The 17,351-nt window shown below is 44.8% G+C and overlaps 1 long non-coding RNA gene across 1 annotated transcript; it reads left to right on the forward strand.

The window, feature by feature from the left end:
* The first annotated feature begins 13,043 nt into the window (after window positions 1–13,043).
* LOC120571092 lies at window positions 13,044–17,237 on the forward strand. The gene is made up of 3 exons (XR_005641182.1): window positions 13,044–13,098; window positions 13,443–13,550; window positions 17,189–17,237. It is a non-coding gene; the product is annotated as an uncharacterized LOC120571092 (long non-coding RNA).
* The last annotated feature ends 114 nt before the right edge of the window (window positions 17,238–17,351 follow it).

Genomic DNA, 17,351 nt, shown 5'->3' on the forward strand with positions numbered 1-17,351 from the left:
GAAATGATACCAAACGTCTACAGTAGTACAAATAGGTTATGCTCTCCAACCAATACGTAGATTGTAAAATTTGTAAGTACACCAGAAGTGTATGTAAATAACACTTGCCTGCTGGCTTCTGCTCTCTGCTGTGCTGTTACTACCGGGCAGTAAGAGTGCTTAGGGTCGTCTACAAATTACAACACCGAAAGAGATGCAACAAAATATTTATTAATTTAATGATTAAATAAGGTAATGTCTCCAAACTTACCTCAATTATAACTTGTCTCCTGCTAGTTATTCTACAGCACTTACTTTAAAAAAATTAAAAAGTATTTTTGTTGCATCTCTTTTCGGTTTGTAATTTGTAGACGTCCCTAACGCCTTCGTCTTACAGCAGCAACAACAACAGCAAAGAGCAAGAGCCGCAGGCGAACAGTATTTACATTAAACTTCTGGTTATTCTTTAAATTTTCAATCCATCGTTTTAACCTATTTGTACTACTGCTTGCCCTTGGTATCATTTAGTGTGAATTGAGGTAATGAGGCCCGCTCCATTAGCCTCTGGGCTATCAGCTGATAACGCTCACAACTAACGGCTCCAATGTTGACAGGTAAAAGCTTTGGAGGTGTGGCTGTCAGTGAAAAGGACGAAGTATCACTTTAAGCCAAGTGGCGTGTTATCTCTACACATTTTGAGCTATCCGCGTGTATGTCTATGCTCTATACAGCGGACATAAACATACACGCCACTGGTAGCTGCCTGTCCCCTGAACACACTGTAAAAAAACGCGGTCTCTGTAGATAGCCTAGGTTCTACAAACGCCAACAAAAACAAACTGTGCCAACCTGATGTTTTTTTACAGTGTGTTCAGGGGACAGGCAGCTAGCAGATAGTGAGGAGATGTTTTTTACAGTGTGTTCAGGGGACAGACAGCTAGCAGATAGTGAGGAGATGTTTTTTACAGTGTGTTCAGGGGACAGACAGCTAGCAGATAGTGAGGAGATGTTTTTTACAGTGTGTTCAGGGGACAGGCAGCTAGCAGATAGTAAGGAGATGTTTTTACAGTGTGTTCAGGGGACAGACAGCTAGCAGATAGTGAAGAGATGTTTTTACAGTGTGTTCAGGGGACAGGCACGCAGATAGTGAGGAGATGTTTTTACAGTGTGTTCAGGGGACAGGCAGCTAGCAGATAGTGAGGAGATGTTTTTACAGTGTGTTCAGAGGACAGGCAGCTAGCAGATAGTGAGGAGATGTTTTTACAGTGTGTTCAGGGGACAGACAGCTAGCAGATAGTGAGGAGATGTTTTTACAGTGTGTTCAGGGGGACAGACAGCTAGCAGATAGTGAAGAGATGTTTTTACAGTGTGTTCAGGGGACAGGCAGCTAGCAGATAGTGAAGAGATGTTTTTACAGTGTGTTCAGGGGACAGGCAGCTAGCAGATAGTGAGGAGATGTTTTTTACAGTGTGTTCAGGGGACAGACAGCTAGCAGATAGTGAGGAGATGTTTTTTACAGTGTGTTCAGGGGACAGACAGCTAGCAGATAGTGAGGAGATGTTTTTACAGTGTGTTCAGGGGACAGACAGCTAGCAGATAGTGAGGAGATGTTTTTTACAGTGTGTTCAGGGGACAGACAGCTAGCAGATAGTGAAGAGATGTTTTTTACAGTGTGTTCAGGGGACAGACAGCTAGCAGATAGTGAGGAGATGTTTTTTACAGTGTGTTCAGGGGACAGACAGCTACCAGTGGCGTGTATGTTTACGTCCACTGTATATGACAAAAAATGTAGCCTAAAAAATGCGTGACATCGCTTAGAGCACCTTTAAAATAGATTTATTCGGAGTAGTGTAATGTCTTTTTTTAATTAATTGCGTTAACTGTAAAATTTTAATGATTTGTATTTTTTTTAAGAATTTTTTTTGATGCTTTTCCCTTTGTTTTGAAAGTGGATAGACATGAAAGGGGGAGAGAGATGGGGGACGACACGCAGCACAGGGCAGCAGTTTGGATTCGAACCCTGCGCCGCTGCAGGACTCAGCCAACATGGGGCGAACGCTCTTACTGGGTGAGCTAGAGGCCGCCCTAATATGATTTGTATTTTCGAATGTTGTTTAATGTCTTCGTGTGTATGGTGTGTAATATGATGTCGTAAATTGTACTGTCACACAACCGATTGTAAGAGGAAGAATAGCTTTTAGCTTGTGCTGAAGCTAATGGGGCTCCAAATAAAAGAAACAAAAGGAACAGGTCTAATAAGGCAAAATAATGTCACATCTAAATGCTAACATAGGGCAGACATAAAACAGGTTACAGTGGATAAAAAAAAGGGGTGCACGATTCAGAAAATGTCACAATTCAATATAGATTTTAGGGCTCAAGATTCGATTCAAAATCGATTTTCGATTCAAAACGATTCTCGATTTAAAAAAATGATTCACGGGCACCCGGATAGCTCATTTTGGCCGCAGGAGTTTGGGTGGGGACGGAGTCTGATCTGATAAATGACACACAAATTCGTACAAATAAAAAAACGTTTTTTTAATTCAGTATTTCTTTGTGCGTTTGTGTGTAATAATTAATACTATGCATTGTCTGGATAAAATATAACGAAATAATAGCCTAGGCCAAAGGTTTTCACAATGGGGGCCCGGGAGGTTGTGCAGTAAAAATAAAAGGAAAGAAAAAACTAAAAGTATTCCAAATTATTATGGGTACTGTTATAAAAGTATTATGGGTAGGCCTATTATAAAATGAGTATCTTTAGAAAAATATAAAACTGTCACAGAGTAGCCCTGCAGCCGATTCAACATGTAGATATTATAATAATAATAATAATAATAATAATAGTAATAATAATAATAGGCGCCAAGCTACCCAGTGTTTCCTCTATGTTGATTTCTGCCCCCACAGTATCAGAAATAGGGCAGACGCACAACAGGGTTTCCGCTATGTAGCTACATGTAGTATATAAAGTCATAATTACTCGACTCTACAGAGCAGTGTGCTCTACTGAACTCAAACCAACCGTCCTCCGCTCTCTCTCCCCTCAACTGGAACAGTGACAGGACGTCATCACTCGCAAAGTCATGGCAACCAGATAAACAGGGCGAGCACACCTATGGAGTACACTTCTACAATCTTAGGCAAAGTCACAAACAACTTGAAATCTGCACTCAGTCAGCTGGTGCGTGGCAGCCACTAGCGGCGCCAGGATTTTGATTGTAGGTGGGCCTCCAGAAAACTGGATGGGCCAGTTAAAATAAGCCAAAAAAAAATGTATTCAGGTTCCGCCTGCATTCAGACAGCCAGACACTAATAACGGTAAGACACTACTTGCCTTGCTGGTGTGAGGGGGGGGGCTACGGGAGGACTTGATGGGGAGAGGGCGGCCGAGCAGGATGGTAACTCGTCGTCACTTGTAACCGCGTTACTTAAACTTTCCTGCTTCCTGCTCGGAGCGTTTCTTGCTGAATTTAAATGAAAACAAGCTGCTTTGCGTTTCATATTAGCTAACAGCTACACTCTGTGTCTGTCTCATTGAGCTTGCTTGAAAAGCTTGCGCGCAAACGTAATTCATTTCATTGGCTCACTTGCTGGTGACGATGCAGCCTGTGGGCGGGCTTAAGAGTCCACACGTGGGGTAGAAGCTGCTGATTGGCTGAGAAGCTTTCCTCGGGCTGCTTATTGGATGAACTGCTAGAATAAATCCTGGTGATTTCTCTGCGTGAGAAATACAAGGTGTGTAGGTGTGTAGGTGTGTAGGTGTGGCTGTGAGCGTGTGAACGGGTTGAAATGCGTGTGTCTCACGCCCAATGCGTGAGACACACGCATTGGGCGTGAGACTTGAGAGCCCTGTTTTAAATAATGATAATGATGTTCATCATCACCATTATCAACATTCTCACAGAATAATACTACGCAATGTCTATACATATCTAGTGGCATGTCTTTGAACCCTTTTTTTATTTTTTTTATGACATTCCTAATGTTTTAATTCCTCTGGTAATGCGTTCCATAACTTCACGTCAACAGTATGCACATTGAGCACAAAGAGCAACAAAACCCAGCTAACACACACACACACACACACACACACACACACACACACACACACACACACACACACACACACACACACACACACACACACACACACACACACACACACACACACACACACACAGAGTACAGACCAATTGTGGGTGGGCCTTAAATTAAAAACGTTATCAAATCACTGTTTAACCTAATACAAATGACTGACTAATATACTGTTATATTATATATGTTATATGTGCTTGCATAATAAAGATTGTAATAGCTTGATGCTCTTTAAATATGTTGTTTCATTGTAAAAAATTTCGGTGCAAAGAACGGACCTATCCGTGATCGCTCTCCTTGGTTCTGCCCAAAAGAAGAGCGCTTTGAACTCTCCATTACCACCATACCTGGCTGCGCTATAGCGCATCTCTCCTAACCTAAGGCCTATAGACTGTAAAAGTGGTCAGGAATCTAATATTTCCCCAAAACATAGTTTAGTTCTGCTCGTAGAACATGAGGCCGAATATTTCACAATTCTGTTCAATTGTTTTAAGTTTTCAACAATATACAAATCAACATCACTGCCCGACAGTTTCAATCAATACTCGGCCACAGAACGTGTTCATTGACAATGTCATCGGTCATGTAAAACACAACTCTAGTTATTTCCTGACTTTAGTGTGATGATTCATGTTATAAACATGTTTAACAAAAATAAATAAATCACATTAACAAGCCCTAAAGCATCATTGGCCATAACAAGAGAAAACCATGAGGGAAAAACAACTTGACAACAGTAACAAGCTGTTATAGAAATAGAATTGCGCCTGCAGCTCTGTAGCGAGTTATGAATCGATTATTTTAATCCATATATCTCATATAACGACATAATAATTCATAATAATTCAGACAGGCAGAGTAGCCTTCACATACCTTACTGTTATCCTCTGGCGGTCCTACACAATTAAACTCGCTAAAGCAGAAGAAGTGACCGCATACTTTAGCATGGTTGAGTTGCGGGCTCATCCACGGAAGACCGATCCACATCCACAGGGCTATATCATCCACTCGCGAGTCAGAGACAGAGGCACTAGCACCGGCGCTGGTCGCGCTAACCGCGCTAACCGCGCTAGCATCCTGGGGTGGCCGAGACAAAGACATGTGCTAGGCGTTGTGGATCTCAGCTCTGCTTCATCTCCTGGTTGCAGTGATGACTCTGAGACCGCTCGTACACGTTTAAGGTACCTAAACAACGACTGTTTCAACATTGTCCTTTACAGCGCCGGCCCGAGTCTTTTGGGGGCCCTAAGCAGAATTTGATTTGGGGCCCCCCCACCACTCAGAGTCACCTGTGCTTGACGTTTATTGACACAAATGTCACGCTATGTTACATTATATATGAATACAGTGAGGTTATGTATTAATACAGTGACAGAGTATGAACTACTGTCCCTCTGGGCACAGATGCATAAGGACCCCCTACTCTATTTGTGCAAAAGTGGGTGCAAACCGTTAAGGGGGGAGGTCTGGGGATGCGCCCCCAGAAATTTTTGAATGTGATAGATGTGATTTCCTGTATTCTGGTGCATTTTTGGGATGGTCAGCTTGAGAAGGGCAATATCTAAATTTGTTCAGATTCATAGCCTTTTGCTTTTTGACTTAATAAGGTAGTGACTTACACAACTACTTGGGCTTCAGGGCCAAACAACACGCTCAATCCCACAGGACTTCATGTTCTCTGTTTATCCTGATAGGGATGCATACAGGCCAGAAGTATTCGCCCCTTGAACGTTTCGACCTTTGCCACATTTCAGGCCTCAAACATAAAGATATAAAACTGTAATTTTTGTGAACAACAACAAGTGGGTCCCATATGAAGTGGACGAAATTTTGGCTCTTTTAACAAATAAAAACTGAAAAAGTGGTGCAAAATTATTCAGCCCCTACTTTCAGTGCACAAACTCTCCCAGAAGTTCAGTGGGACTCTGAATGTCCAATGTTGACCTAAATACTAATGATTAAAAATCCGCTGGTGTAATCAATCCCGGATAAATCACCTGCTCTGTGATAGTCTCAGAGGTCCGTGTAAAGCCAGAGAGCATCATGAAAACAAGGAAAACACCAGGCAGGTCCGAGATACTGGTGGATTAAAGCCGTTGTACAAAACCCTAAATCCCAAGAGCACTTCCTAATGATCCACTAGTATGCTGTATCAGACCACACAAATCTAGAAGACCGCCCCTCTAAACTTTAGCTCATACAGGAGACGATCAGAGATGCAGCCAAAGGCCCATGATCACTCTGGATGAACTGCAGAGATCTACAGCTGAGCGGGAGACTCTGTCCATAGGACAACAATCATTAGCACAAATCTGGCCATGGAAGATGGCAAGAAAAGCCATTCTACCTAAAAGTGTCGTATGCCAAAAGCCACCTGGGAGACACACCAAACATGGGAAGAAGGTGCTGTGGTCAGATGAAACCAAAATAAACTTTTGGCAACAATGCAAAACGTATGTTGGGTAAAAGCAACACAGCTTCACCCTGAACACACCATCCCCACTGTCAAACATGGTGGTGGCAGCATCATGGTTTGGGCCTGCTTTTCTTCAGCAGGGACAGGGAAGATGGTTAAAATTGATGGGAGATGGATGGAGCCAAATACAGGACCATTCTGGAAGAAAACCTGATGGAGTCTGCAAAAGACCTGAGACTGGCCGGAATTTGTCTTCCAACAAACAATGTCCAAAAATAAAAAAACTACAATGAATGGTCAAATAAACAATCCAGGTGTTAGAAGGGCCAAGTCAAAGCAGACCTGAATCAATGAGAACGGGAAAGAACGAAAACTGCTGTCAAAGCTCCCATCCAACCTCACTGAGCTCGAGCTGTTTTGCAAGGAGGAATGGGCAAAATGTCAGCTCCGATGTGCAAAACTGATAGAATCCCCCTCAAGTGATTTTTCCTCCGACGCGTGTTAACGCTATTAACCGTTAACAATCAGCTGATAAGTCCAAGTCCCCTTCTGGAGAGTTAGCCCACACATTATTTAGCTGCATGGTTGTCAGCTGTGGGTTTGCCGGACATACACTGTGTTAGTAGTAGGGGCGATATGCCCGCAAACAAAATCTGATTCATGATTTAAATCGATTCTTCCCCCCTACTTAAAATCAATCTGCAGATGAGAAATAAATGACAAGATCACTCACTCACACACACACACACACACACACACACACACACACACACACACACAACACCACATTTGGATTATTCATGCAAATGTTATGCAATTTGAGTTTATGTTTTCCCTACCATTGTATTGGGGCCCCGCCCGTAAAAGTGACAAAATGATATTATGCTATATATTCAACAAATTATATAATTATGCTATCAACAACAACTAAACGGATGCGTGAGATAAAGCTGTTTTCACACGCATACAGGTAATTTACTTCTCGTTCCTCAGTAAAAGTTCAATTCATTTTGACTTAAGTTGTTTAGTAGTTTGACTTGCTCCTGTTTTACCTGTTGCTGAGTAACGTACATTAACATGCCATGGTCTCATGAGTGTAGCATACCTGTGTAAAGTTCCTTCGCAGTAAATAGCGGTAAAAAAAAAAAAAAAAAAAAAAAACATTGAAGAGGAGCTCCGTGCTATAAAGCGGCGATTGCTATTGTGTTGTCGCTACAGACCTCCGTCACACGCTTCGGTCGTATCAGCGGCTTAATGGTGCGTTCTAGTAGATGTGGTTGAGCTGCAACCGAGTTCCTCAACACCGGGTCTCAACAGCTGACTGCTGGTGCTCCGTCCAACTACCTCGCCAGGTCAGCGGTAGTTCGTGGTTCAGTTATTCGAGAATAGGTGACTTTGAGCCGGGTAAAGAGCACCATGTGCTGCCGGTCATTTCGGCGGAGATTACGGTTAAGTAAGTAATGAAACGACTAGTTAAGAAAATAACCAATATTAGCCGCTGTCGCTGCCGTGTTGTTTGTGTATCTCCATGGCAATAGTGATGACGAACTGACCGAAGAGCCGGTTATTAACCCGATTCGTGTCACTGAGCCGGGAGAATCGAGTGCCATACGTCAATGAACCGACTCACTCCTGTTTTTTACCTCATTAGCGCCTCCACTGGAGTGGTGGTAGAATCAATCAGGAAATGGGCTACCTCGAAGCAGCACGATTCATTGGACCGAAAGAGTTGTTAAGAGAGATTGTAGAGACCGCGACCCGGCTACTCGCGGTGAGCGCCGTAACTGCCGAGAGTCGGACCAATGTAACCGTTAACAACCGCCGGATATATAAAGCAAACGGTTTGTCTAACGGTTCTCGGAAGTTTGAGTTATTAACCAAGCCTTGTTTCTGATGCATCTTAGGTGATTGTGTTCGGGAAATTCACACATTATTGATTGGGAAGTGCATCACATACAAATACACGTTATCTTAGTTATGTTAAGTTAAATGTTAGAGTGAATGTTACAGGCTGTCACGAGCAGACCGGGCGGGCACCCGGCTACTGCCGAGACCGGGAGTAGCCGGATGCCGCAGCCGCAGGCACGTGAACCGTTGACCGAATCTATAGACTCGGTTCGCCAACCAACATCCGTCCGGTTGAACCGACTCGCGTAAAAGAGCCGGTTGTCACATCACTACATGGCAAACGCGCTGGGGGGGAGGGCTGGGCCCATTCTGAACTACGGGAGCCCAGATGGGACCGTCGGCGAATGTTAAGGAGAAAAAACAACACTCGATTGGGGGCCCTCCGGTGGCCCCAAGCAGCCGCTTAGTCCACTTATGTCCCGGGCCGGCGCTGGTCCTTTACTGGAAATGATTTTCACACTCTCAGATCACTGGGAGCTAGCCTAGCCTAGCCTAGCATACCGACAAGCTACATCCATCCCGAACCTCACGGTCTGCTGAACTTGCGCAGAAACATAAAAATAGACATGACCAGCTTTTTTAAATTGTTTTTGAAAACTAAACATTTAGACTATTTTAGCACAAATTATGATATTATTTGCAGCTTTTTGATAATTCTTCACCTAATTATAATATATTAATTAATTAATATGTTTTTTGAAGAAAAGTTTTGGGTGGGCCTGTTGAAAAGTACCAGGCACGGCGTTATGGGTGGGCCTGACGGGCCTAGGCCCACCCATAACGCCGTGCCTGGTACACACACACACACACACACACACACACACACACACACACACACACACACACACACACACACACACACACACACACACACACACACACACACACACACACACACACGACATTGTCCTGAGACATGCAGCCATGCAGAGCAGTAACAAGCAATGACACAGCCAGCGTTAGCTTAGCACGGACAGTATTCTGAGGAAACGTGTCTCTGCAGCTCTCTGTCAGCTGATAAAAAACCTCACCGAGCAGTTTGTGATGGCGGCGGTCCATCTCTGCTTCGTACTCGCTGATTGTTCTCTCCAAATGTCCAAATATGTCCTCGAGAGCCGCGGTGAGCCGCTGGTTGACGAAGACCTTCAGAGTCTGCAGTCGGGACATCTTTACACACGGGGACGAGGACAGGAGAACGGGTCCAGGGGGAGCGGAGCTTTCAGGGTGAAGACTTCTGCTCGCTGTGTCACCGTAACACTCAAAACAACAACTTCCGGCTCGCGTCTACAAAATAAAAGGCCCTTTTTGGATAAGGCAGACTAGACGGGATGGATGGATGGATGCTTTATTGATCCTCAAGGGGAAATTCAAGGTCCCAGTGTCAACACATAAAATAAACAAATACACATGAATAATATGGACAATAAAATAAAAGATACTAAATAAAAAATCCATATGAATGGACTGAGGGACGTATAAGCATGATACGCTTGCAGTAACAGGGTAGGGACTGACCCTGGAATTCAGTCTGCATGGTAAGGTTCTCTATGAGGACTTTTATTTTGAAGCTCAGCAACTAATCTGCACCGGAAGCTGTAGTCTTCACTGCGGCTAACTTCACACTTTGAACAAGATGGCGTCTAGCAGAAAGGAGTGTTAGCAGAGTGTCTTTGTTGTGTAGAGAAAGAGGTAAAATGTGTAAAGTCCAGATGCTGAGAGCGTTGGTGGAGCAGCGACTAACTGCGGCTGCTGAAGAGATATTTGGGCTGTTTGAAAGAACGATAGCAGAGTACGAGGAGGAACTTTGTCGTTCAAAAGAGGAGAACGAGCGACAACGGGAGCTACTGGACGCTGTTTTCAACCCTCAGCTTCGGCTACACAGAGCAGGTTTGGTCATTAAACCTTCAGTTGATCTTTCTCTCCTTCCTGTGATCTCTTCTCTCAGCAACGATATGACGATAGGACGTATGGAAATAAGCATTTGTTCATAAGATCCATTGTAATCTTCGCTCTTCAACAGGCCTTCGCCAAACCCACCAGACTCCATGTAAATAATCAGGACTTTTATCATCGTAAAACACACTTCATTCAAAGTGGACATAAACCAAATAAAACTATCAAAAGCCGTCTTGGTTCATCTTTCCACTGTTCCAACAATCACCACTCTGGTTTGGTTGAAATTAACCCTTAATTCACCCATTTACATGTGGAGATATGCTGGTTCTATACACGCTAAAAGTCCTGATTATTTACATGGAGTCTGGTGGAGATATGCTGGCTCTATACACGCTAAAAGTCCTGATTATTTACATGGAGTATTGTGGGTTTGGTGATGGTGATTTCGGGGCTGTTTTCTACATAAACAACTTATTTAATATGTATTCATTTAGGACTGTATAGGTGATTGTTACATAGTAGTGATGTTAACCTTGGAACACAACAGCACAATATTGTAACCACTGAGACTTAAAGTGTGTGTGTGTCTGTGTGTGACTGTGTGTGCTGTGTGCGTGTGTGTGTCTCTTAGTGTGTGTGTGTGTGTGTGTGTGTGTCTCTGTGCATGTGTCTTTGTGTGAATGCGTGTGTCTGTGTGTGTGTGTGTGCGTGCGTGTGTCTCTGTGTGTGTGCATGTGTCTCTTTGTGTGCGTGCGTGTGTCTGTGTGTGTGTCTCTTAGTGTGTGTGTCTCTGTGTGTTTGTGTGCATGTGTCTCTTTGTGTGCGTGCGTGTCTGTGTGTGCGTGCGTGTGTCTCTGTGTGTGTCTCTTAGTGTGTGTGTGTGTGTGTGTGTTTTTAGAAGGAACATTTAAAAATGAAGGGGCGGTCTTGTGTGTGTCGGTCACAGTCATTTGAACATTAATAATAAAATATTGAAATATTTTGTTTTTTTTATATTCATTTTGGGTAAATTCTTAGACTTGTCAAGTAATAATAAAAAAGTTTGAATGAATGTGGACATCTTCTCTGCCGTTCACCTCGAGCTGAGGGCCTCTGTCTGCCTTCAGATCTGCTCACGGTCTGTTACCGGAGCTTCTTGAAGATCAATGTGCCGGTACCCACCTGTACTGCGCTCTGATCCTATACGGTGAGCCCTCAGCATCTCCCTCTTCACGTCAGCAGGAGTAGGGATCCATTTAGTGAGTGTGGATTAACAAAACCTAATGCATTCCACCCGATTGGCCTACTTTTTTTTTCTTGAGCTTTGCAGTGCCCACTTGTGGAATAACCGACCAGAATCTATGCATCCCTTCATGAAGTCGCAGTCACAAAAGTAGTTAAGTTCTACACGAACACCATGAAGCTGGCGGCCAAGGCGATGCAACCCAAGGTTGATGGTTGATTGATCGTAACGGTTCAATTTTAGATCCCCTGAAGTCATATATATCTTCCGCCTCAGTGTTGTAATGCTCATTTTTATGCAGATGATAGCATTCTGTTCACCACAAACCAGCCAGGTCTTCTCCAGATTACAGTCCGCTTTCAATGACTTCCAGACATTCCTGTTAAATCTAGTTCTCGCCACCGTCCGTTACACTGAGTTATGAAAGTGTCAGGGGTTGTCATTGTTCCTAAACAGAGGCAAGTTGTTGGATGGTGCAGTTGTCTTGGTTTTGTCTGACATCCCAGTTTTCCGCAATTTGTGTTTCCTGCAGATGTTGAGCAGCTGTCGATGGTTAAAAATTGGGTTCCCCCTAAGCAGCAGGAGTGTAGCTCCAGTGTGGACCAGCAGGAGCCAGAGCCCCCCCCACACATTAAAGAGGAACAGGAGGAACTGTGGAGCAGTCAGGAGGGAGAGCAGCTTCAAGGGCTGGAGGAGGCTGATATCACCAAGTTCCTATTCACTCCTGTCCCTGTGAAGAGTGAAGATGATGAAGAGGAAGCTCAGTCCTCACAGCTTCATCAGAGACAAACTCAACACATGGAAACAGAAGCTGATGGAGAGGACTGTGGAGGACCAGAACCAGCCAGGAACTCAGATCCACTTTTACAACCAGAGACTGAAGAGCAGACTGGAGACAGTGCTGATTGGAAGGAAACCAGAGAACCTCAGTCAGATTTAAACTCTCTGAAACATGATTCAAGACGTAAGAAAACCTTCAGCTGCTCTGAGTGTGAGAGAAGATTTGTCTCCAAGGGAAGTCTGAATAGACACATGATAACTCACACAGGAGAGAAGCCTTTCAGCTGCTCAGCTTGTAATAAATCTTTTACACAGAGTGGAGATTTACAGAAACACATGAGAACTCACACAGGAGAAAAGCCTTTTAGCTGCTCTCAGTGTGGTAAAGCTTTCTCTGAACGTGGAAACCTGAAGAACCACACGATGACTCATTCTGGAGAAAAACCTTTCAGCTGCTCAGTCTGTAAGAAATCTTTTACACAGAGTGGAAGTTTACGGTCACACATGGCCGTAGTCCACACAGGAGAGAAAAGATTCAGCTGCAGTGTTTGTAACAAAAGATTTGCCTGGCGTTCTGATGTCAAAAGACATAAATGTGTTGGTCAGATGGAAACAAAGGCTGATGGAGAGGACTGTGGAGGACCAGAACCAGCCAGGAACTCACATCCACTTTTACAACCAGAGACTGAAGACCAGACTGGAGACTCTTCTGATCCTGAGACTGATGACAGTGCTGATTGGAAGGAGACCAGAGAACCTCAGTCAGCTTTAAACTCTCTGAAACATGATTCAAGATGTAAGAAAACATTTAGCTGCTCTGAGTGTGGGAGGAGATTTGGCTTCAAGTCACAGTTGCTAATAGTACTGTCAAACGATTTTATATAGTTATCTAAAAGTACTGACTAATCAGTTGAAATATGTAGCTAAAAGTACTGACTAATCAGTTAAAAGTACTGACTAATCAGTTGAAATATGTAGCTAAAAGTACTGACTAATCAGTTAAAAGTACTGACTAAACAGGGAGATATTATTTAGGCGTTATCAGAACTTAGTCGTGATGACTGAATGTTTGACACTGGTTTAAATCTTCCTCTACATGCAGCTTCTCTGATTGTTTTCTGTCTGTTCTGTTTCCTGCAGCGATTGAAGAAGACGAGCCGGAGCCCCCCCCACACATTAAAGAGGAAGAGGAGGAACTGTTCCCATTCACCCCTGTCCCCGTGAAGAGTGAAGATGATGAAGAGAAAGGTAGGAACAACGTTAACAAAAAAAACAGAAGTTCAAGAGAAGCTGTTTTTTTTTTGCCCTCTGCTCTGGTGTTTCCCCCTCTCATTCCCCCTGCTCTGGTGTTTCCCCTCTCATTCCCTCTGCTCTGGTGTTCCCCCCTCTCATTCCCCTGCTCTGGTGTTCCCCCTCTCATTCCCTCTGCTCTGGTGTTTCCCCTCTCCTTTCCCTCTGCTTGGTTTTCCCCCCTCTCATTCCCCTGCTCTGGTGTTTTTTCCCCTTGCTCTGGCGTTTCCCCTCTCATTCCCCCTGCTCTGGTGTTCCCCCTCTCATTCCCTCTGCTCTGGCCTTTCCCCTCTCACTCCCCTGCTCTGCGGTTTTTCCCCCTCTCATTCCCCTGCTCTGGTGTTCCCCTCTCATTCCCTGCTCTGGGTGTTCCCCCCTCTCATTCCCCTGCTCTGGTGTTTCCCCTCTTATTCCTCTGCTCCTCTAGGTGTTTCCCCTTATTCCCCCTCTGCGTGTTTCCCCTCCTCATTCCCCTCTCGGTTTCCCCTCTCATTCCCCCCCTCTGTTTCCCCTCATTCCCCCACTCATTCCCCCTTACTTCCCCCACTCTGGTGTTTCCATTCCCCTCCCCCTCTGTGTTCCCCTCTCCCCCTACTCTGGTGTTTCCCCTCTTATTCCCCCCTCTATTCCACTCTGGTGTTCCCCTCTCCATTCCCCCTGCTCTGCGTTTCCTCTCATTCCCCTTTCCTCTCTCATTCCCCCCCTTCCCTCTCCATTCCCATTTCTCTCCATTCCCCCTCTGCTTTCCCCCTCATTCCCCCTCTTCCTCTCTCATTCCCCCCATTTCCACTCTTCATTCCCCATTCCTCTCATTCCCCCTCCGTTCCTCTCTTCCATTTCCTCTCCATTCCCCTCCATTTCTCCATTCCCCCCATTCCTCGCATTCCTCCTTCCCTCTCCTTCTCTTCCTTCCCTTTATTCCTCATTCCATTCCTTCCCCCCTGTTTCCATTCCCCTCCTTCTCATTCCCCCCATTCTCTCCATTCCCTTTCCATCTTTCCTCTCATTCCCCCCTGCGTTTCCTTCATTCCCCTCTTTCCTCATTCCCCTCCGTGCGTTTCTCTCCATTCCCCTCTCTGCGTTTCCTCTCATTCCCTGTGTTCCTCTCTCTCCATTCCCCTACTCTGGCGTTTCTCTCCTTCCCCTGTCTCTCATTCCCCTGTGTTCTCTCATTCCCCTCTGCGTTCCTCTCTCTTCCACTGCGTTCTCTCATTCCCTCCGTTCTCTCCATTCCCCTGCGTTTCTCGTTCCTGCGTTTCCTCTCTCTCATTCCACTCTCCGGCGTTTCCTCTTCCCTGCATTCCTCTCTCTTTCCTCTGTTCTTTCCTCTCTCTCATTCCCCTTGGCGTTTCTCCGTTCCCCTCTGGCGTTTCTCTCATTCCCCCTACTCTGGCGTTTCTCTTCTTCCCCACTCTGGCGTTTCCTCTCTCTCATTCCCCTCTCTGCCGCGTTTCCTCTCTCTCGTTCCCCCTACTCTGGCGTTTCCTCTCTCTGTTCCCCCTACTCTGGTGTTTTCTCCTCATTCCCCTGCGTTTCTCTTGTTCCCCTACTCTGGCGTTTCTCTCGTTTCCCCTACTCTGGCGTTTCTCTCCTTCCCCCTACTCTGGCGTTTCCTCTCTCTCGTTCCCCCTACTCTGGCGTTTCTCTCGTTCCCCCTACTCTGGCGTTTCCTCTCTCTCATTCCCCCTACTCTGGCGTTTCCTCTCTCTCGTTCCCCCTACTCTGGCGTTTCCTCTCTCTCATTCCCCCTACTCTGGCGTTTCCTCTCTCTCGTTCCCCCTACTCTGGTGTTTCCCCCTCTCATTCCCCCTACTCTGGTGTTTACGAGCCCCTAAACCAGAGACATTAGGAAACATTTCTGACCCGTTTAGGTTTGGACTCTGCTGGGTTGTATTTCAGCCGCAAACGGAGACTTTTGGAAACACCGCCACTGACGCCAGCTCTTCTCCTCCTGATTGGGTCTCGTCGGTCACGACCTCTCGTTCTCGGAGACTGAAGCTACTAACGTTACCCTAACCCTACCAGCAGCGGGCAGAGTCTCCGCTATCACTGAAAATGTCTAACTTGTTGTTCTAACTTTCATTTTACGATACATTAAGTTACGGTTTAAAAGGAGACATTTCGCTCCACAGCTACACTCTGAGAAATAAATCTGTAGAATACCAGAGAAAGTTCTGGTAGCTCGTTATCCGGACTTTGTCCCGTAATTTAAAAACAGAAACTTTGTGTTGGTATACAGAACATCTTCTATTATTTAAAGGTCTCTCGGACACAGCTTCTCAGTTAGTAAAGTTCTGAAAATGAAATCTGTTCTTTACTAAATTGAAAGCTTTTTTCCCTCTTTTGACGCTTTTTTCAGCGTTTTATTTATGCTTTGACATTTGAGACTTATTTTAATGCTTTTAAAGGCATTTTGACATATGACACTTGGTGCCATCATGCAAAAAAAACAGAATATGCTGTCATACAACTGTTAATACACAGATACTTCTTAGACACACACACACACACACACAGAAGAGTGTGTTGACATACACAGTAGTAACAGGTGTTTAGTGAATAACCGGGTTCTGCCAGTTCCCCCCCGTCTACTTGGGTGGGGAAGAATTGGGAGAATGACTGACTGACTGGGTAATCTGTACCTCCGGGTTCAGTAGGTGGCGCTCCGCCAACGCACAGCGCTATTTCTTCCGGTTGACCTATATCAACATTACACCGATCGCCCTTTCAATTAGTAAAATGAAACAACTTAATGTTCCCGCCAGCCAGGCAGCTGGAGCATGCGCAGACGCTTAAACCGATCATAGCCCGCTTTAGGTGTATACATGGAGGCATAACCCGGTTACTGAAGGAGTTCTCTACCTCTGTTCATGGGTTAGACGCACACAGAGACTTCCGGGTCGAAGGACCAATAATTGAATAGGTATTCACTTAGGATGGTATAGGTGATGGTTACATATAGGGATGTACTGCTTGGGGAAAGAAATAACACTGATTGCTCCATTAAGTATCGATTAAAAACAGACGTCCATATCATTTACATAGGAGAATGTTAACTTTGTCCAAATACAACAGAAGAAATATAAAGGTACAGATAAACTAGCATTAGGAAGCCACATGGTGATTAGATTAGCTCTGCATCAACAAAAGTCTCACCAAAACACAGTTGAACGACTCAAATAATGTCCATATCAGACCAAAATGACTGATTGCAGTAAAGTACACTTCGCACTGTTATTCTGACAAGTCTCTTGTTATGCCTCTTAATGTGGCTATATGTAACTTTCAGTTTGTGGAAAAAAAAAGGTCGTTGACGAACATTTAGTCTCATCTGACGAAATTAACACTATATAGTCACTTTAATTACCGACTGCGCCACTTTGTGCTCAACAGCGCAGTTGTATTATTTCACCACAAGAGGGCGCTAATATGTCAGTCAACAGCCTTTCCAACAGTTTTCCAAGGCTGAAAAGGAAAACTAGTAGTGTAGATGTAACCTAAGTAACTGACTGAACAACCAGTATGTCTTTATAACAATCACAATCCAGGTGATAAGATACAGTTCCACAACATTTCTCTGTCTGTGTTTCCTGCAGATGTTGAGCAGCTGTTGGTGGTTAAAGAAGAGGTTCCCCCTGAGCAGCAGGAGTGTAGCTCCAGTGTGGACCAGCAGGAGCCAGAGCCCCCCCCACACATTAAAGAGGAACAGGAGGAACTGTGGAGCAGTCAGGAGGGAGAGCAGCTTCAAGGACTGGAGGA

Source organism: Perca fluviatilis, chromosome 13 (genome assembly GCF_010015445.1).
Source record: "Perca fluviatilis chromosome 13, GENO_Pfluv_1.0, whole genome shotgun sequence".
Taxonomy (NCBI): Eukaryota; Metazoa; Chordata; class Actinopteri; order Perciformes; family Percidae; genus Perca; species Perca fluviatilis.